The sequence below is a fragment of the Coregonus clupeaformis genome, unplaced genomic scaffold (assembly GCF_020615455.1).
Source record: "Coregonus clupeaformis isolate EN_2021a unplaced genomic scaffold, ASM2061545v1 scaf0472, whole genome shotgun sequence".
Taxonomy (NCBI): Eukaryota; Metazoa; Chordata; class Actinopteri; order Salmoniformes; family Salmonidae; genus Coregonus; species Coregonus clupeaformis.
The window spans coordinates 260,090-265,615 of record NW_025533927.1 but is presented as its reverse complement, the minus strand read 5'-3'; positions in this window follow the sequence as shown (position 1 = coordinate 265,615).

Genomic DNA, 5,526 nt, shown 5'->3' with positions numbered 1-5,526 from the left:
AGCTCCTGGATGGCAGGAAGCTTGGCCCCAGTGATGTACTGGGCCGTACGCACTACCCTCTGTAGTGCCTTGCGGTCGGAGGCCAAGCAGTTGCCATACCAGGCGGTGATGCAACCAGTCAGGATGCTCTCGATGGTGCAGCTGTATAATTTTTTGAGGATCTGAGGACCCATGCCAAATCTTTTCAGTCTCCTGAGGGGGAATAGTCTTTGTCGTGCCCTCTTCACGACTGTCTTGGTGTGTTTGGACCATGATAGTTCGTTGGTAATGTGGACACCAAGGAACTTGAAGCTCTCAACCTGTTCCACTACAGCCCCGTCGATGAGAATGGGGGCGTGCTCAGTCCTCTTTTTTTTCCTGTAGTCCACAATCATCTCCTTTGTCTTGGTCACGTTGAGGGAGAGGTTGTTGTCCTGGCACCACACGGCCAGGTCTCTGACCTCCTCCCTATAGGCTGTCTCATCGTTGTCGGTGATCAGGCCTACCACTGTTGTGTCGTCGGCAAACTTAATGATGGTGTTGGAGTCGTGCCTGGCCATGCAGTCATGGGTGAACAGAGAGTACAGGAGGGGACTGAGCACGCACCCCTGAGGGGCCCCCGTGTTGAGGATCAGTGTGGCAGATGTGTTGTTACCTACCCTTACCACCTGGGGGTGGCCCGTCAGGCAGTCCAGGATCCAGTTGCAGAGGGAGGTGTTTAGTCCCAGGATCCTTAGCTTAGTGATGAGCTTAGAGGGCACTATGGTGTTGAATGCTGAGCTGTAGTCAATGAATAGCATTCTCACGTAGGTGTTCCTCTTGTCCAGGTGGGAAAGGGCAGTGTGGAGTGCAATAGAGATTGCATCATCTGTGGATCTGTTGGGGTGGTATGCAAATTGGAGTGGGTCTAGGGTTTCTGGGATAATGCTGTTGATGTGAGCCATGACCAGCCTTTCAAAGCACTTCATGGCTACAGACGTCAGTGCTACGGGTCGGTAGTCATTTAGGTAGGTTATCTTAGAGTCCTTGGGCACGGGGACTATGGTGGCCTGCTTGAAACATGTTGGTATTACAGACTCAGTCAGGGACATGTTGAAAATGTCAGTGAAGACACTTGCCAGTTGGCCAGCACATGCTCGGAGTACATGTCCTGGTATTCCGTCTGGCCCTGCGGCCTTGTGAATGTTGACCTGCTTAAAAGTCTTACTCACATCGGCTACGGAGAGCGTGATCACATAGTCATCCGGAACAGCTGGTGCTCTCATGCATGCTTCAGTGTTGCTTGCCTCGAAGCGAGCATAGAAGTGGTTTAGCTCGTCTGGTAGGCTTGTGTCACTGGGCAGCTCGCGGCTGTGCTTCCCTTTGTAGTCTGTAATAGTTTTCAAGCCCTGCCACATCCGACGAGCGTCAGAGCCAGTGTAGTACGATTCAATCTTCAATATTCAGTATTACAATGTTACGTATTAAAGCTGTAGAAAACAGCAAAGATGGGGAATACACACAAAAAAAGCATTAATATTGCCCTTTTATGGTGCTTTCCTCAGCCACATGAAACTTCTAAGATCACATGGCTAGTACCCCACTTAAAAATGTGTGACTGGCCAGAGGGCCAATTCTCTTATCTATAGGGGATCTGCCTTGCACGCTTGATGATGGAGAGGGTCATTCACTTGTGAGAAGGGCCTGATTGGTTTGACCCCAAGGCCATGTCATGTTAAATACACCCCACATTCTTGGAGTAACTGACAGATAAAACGGAGCAAAACTTGGGGTGCCACACAGTGTCTAATCATGTAGGCGACGGCGACACTCCCACACCGAGGCACCACCTGACTGATCTGACCCTTGACCTGTTGGAGCACCGCCACTTCAGACACTCCAGGGTCAAACATGCTGACACAACAACGCAGGAGAACCTCACCATACGCACACACAAATGTTCAAACCACACACCCTGCAAAAATGGGCAAAGACCTGACCTCAACGGTCTTTCACTTAATTGCTTCATTTCTTAAATAAAGAGAGCTTTCCTTTAAAGACATTGAAGATACTGTCCTGGAACTGAGGTGCAGATGAGTCCTTGTCAAGCAATGACATGCCATATCTTCAACTGCACAACTGGGAGTCTACCTACCGCATTGCAATGGATGGCCTGGGACAAGTCAATGGATATGCTTTGAAAAGGTGTGAGTGATGCTCCTCCATAAATGGATGGAAGAGGCCCTTTTGTTAACTATGAGCAAGCAAACACCAAAGGGCTGTAATGTGAAGCCAAGCCCCCTGTCAACAGCTCAAACATCACCTGAATGAGAGGAGGGATGTGGGGGGAGGAAAGGGGAGGAAGGGGGAGGAGCACACAGACATTGACCCTCACCACCCAAAAAAAGGACTCCTTCATTGATTTTAAGTGCTCTTTGTAGAAACCAGATCTGATGACAGAAAACAAACAGGGGAAGAGGTTTAGAGTAGCGGGGGTGTTTGGATTGGTATTTTACCACAGTAACCAATCCACTGTTTACTGAGAGCCAAAGCTGCCAAATGGCTGCTGTTTTAGAATGCTCCAAATGACTCAGCCAAACAGAAGGTGGACCAGGAATGGCATTGGGGAGTAATATGGTGTAGGGAAGATAGCTAGCCAGCGCTGTGCTATGGAGATTACCCGAATGTGCCAGAGACGTTTTATTATAGGGAGTACTTCTATATTCCCATTTATAGTATAATAAGTATTCAGCTCCAAGAGTTTCTCTGTGGAACAGTAGGGAGCGCTGCAGAAATGTTGAGTTCATGTCTTGGCTGGTATGTTGAGGCAATTATCTAATGTTTTTCTGGGTTTTGCCAGTGATTAATGGACACAATCTGTTCGATCCCTTCACATGCAAAGAATCCAGTCTTGGCACCATGGTGTATTTGTTTGCCTCGTGCTCTACTGGCTCTGTCTGGGAGCCTCAAAAAAGGCAATGGAAACACAACTTGTGTGTTTTCCAGGCTAATCATGATATGTGCAGTCAATCTGCAAATGTACACACTTGACATATGCCACGTGCCTAAAGACTATTGAACTGATAAAATCATATATGTAAAAGTACAAACAGGTCTGTGCTGTTGGAGAACTTGCAATAAAGTTATGTAAGAGCCAAAGTTTCTGTGAAGAACTTAAATCTACCCTTGTGTGTGAAACCTCATTTGGGTTGTGTATAGTAGGCTACAGTATGTTTTGAGGCTGGTTGTTGACAATAGAAAAGCCTCCACATCGCCATAAAGCGAGCATGTTCGGACGTGCACTGTTGTGGAAACACTGCTGCTTTTAAGACAACTGAACTGTCTAATATTTATTGTTTGGTTTTGGGTTACAGCACTGAATTACGACACTGGACTGGAGGAGCAACAGGGCCCACAGTGGAGACAGAGGAGGGGGATTTCCCACTTTCCCAGCCCAGACCTGTGCGTCCCAAATGGCACCCTATTCCCTGTGTAGTGCACTACTTTTGACCAGCGCCCCATGGACCCTGGGACCAGAGCCCTATGGACCCTGGTCAAAAGTAGTGCACTAAATAGGGAATAGCGTGCGATTTAGTCTGTGGGTTCTGTTTAAGATATAACACCAACTCCAGTTGATAGATGAAGAGTTTCCATATCAGGTGGATTTGTCCGGAGGGGCTCTCCGTTGATGGATAGGTCTACCTTACCCAGGGTATTTCTTAAGCTGATGTCCCTCCCTCGCTCCAAAATGACGGAGAAGTACAGTTAAGCCCCTGGAGACTTCATTTGAGATGTACATCTCCAAGCCCACCCAGAAGAATATTACAATAAATGTTTAATAAGTTACACAACCCTCCTCTCCGTGGGTTGACTTTCTGGGTATGGTGCCAAAGTCTTGTATACATTACCCCCTCCTCCCCACATTAATTTAGTATGATCCTAATGGAAATAGAGCTTTTTTCTTCTCCTTCAAGACTTTCTCTACAACATGAAGACTGAGGCAGAGGAGCTCAAATGTGCAGTTAATTTTGGTGAGCATCACACTCTTTTCATAACAAAGATTTTCTAATGTTTTCCAGACCAGCGAAGGGGGGAAAAGCAGCGGCAGCAAGCACTGTGGTGGCTCCATCACTGTGTTAGATAATGTCTTGGCACTGCAAGCGTTCTGAAGCATAAATAAGATGATTATAAAAGATGGTGGTGGTGATGGCAGAATGAGTCCAGCAGCTCTCTGTCTCTGCTGCCTTGCGCCCCCTGCTGGAAAACTCAATGCATATGTAAAATAACATTTGATCCCTCCGAATTTTCTCAGATTGTTTTCATATGTGGTGTGAATACCCTGCTTTGAATCTAAAGGGGATTCCAATTCTGCATTCAGAGTAATTCACTTCAGTCAAAGGCCTCAGTCAGCTTTGGAGTGGGGCTAACCTGTGCTATTTCAGATGCCAATGAGTGTGTGCACGGTGAGTGAGAAGTACTGGGAGACATTAAAGTGAAACACAGACAAAGGAATTAAAAGTGGACGGGAGGGAGAGAGAAAGTGAACGGATAAGCGGGAGAGAGAAAGAAAGAGAGAGAGGGGGAGGGAAGGAGGTAGAGAGAAAGCCTGCAGAGGCCTACATCAATCCTGTCATTATTGTAATGGATATGTAATGTTTTCTCTCCTGGGGCCAGTAATTGTTACCAAACCTGGTGTTCAGAAGTGCAGGTGGACAAATTACTCCATACAGAAAAAACAGCATTACTTTCCATGGTAGTGGGTGGAACTTGCTTCGCTGCAGTTAAACTAATCATGTCCACAATGGAGGAGGTAGCTGGGGAGAAAACATGCGCAGTTTGGTGGCAGAATTGTCTGATTATCTCCCTGAGGAGATCCTTTTCTTGTACTGCTTGTTCCTTTCCACCACTACTGTTATATCCTAAAATTATTTTAGGTTATGTACCCCATGTGTATGAAACTGTTTTTCAACCTCCCTCCATTGCCCAGCACTATTGTCTTTGAAATGCCCCCTCGGTTAGCTAGCAGACACCACAACACCACTCGGTTCTGAATGCATTTGGGCATGCTGTTCCTTTGTACAATAAAGGCTGAAAAGTACTGCTAATACATTTAACATTTTTTTTACATTTTAGTAATTTATCAGACGCTCTTATCCAGAGTGACTTACAGTTAGTGAGTGCATACATTTTCATAATAGACTTTTGATCAAATCAAGTGGGAAGACAGCCACTCTTGGCGTAAAGCCACTTCCCTCATCTGTCCTGCTTCATCCAGACTTCTGTGTACTACAACTACTTCACACATTTTTGTGGTTATAGGGAAACGGCCCTAGCATTTCCACATAGACATACTACTCATGTTCCAACCATGCACTATACCGGCATGTACTGACCCCTTTAAACCTCCACGCTCCATATAACCCATCTGAACACCTCCCTCTAGCTGCCTCAAACTACCCATGAGTCTTAAAAACCACCATATGGTCCTCTACGTCATATAAATACTGGACACCTCACAGCTCTCTCCAAAGTCAAGAGCTGGCTCTGTTCAAACGACTTGTTGCACTG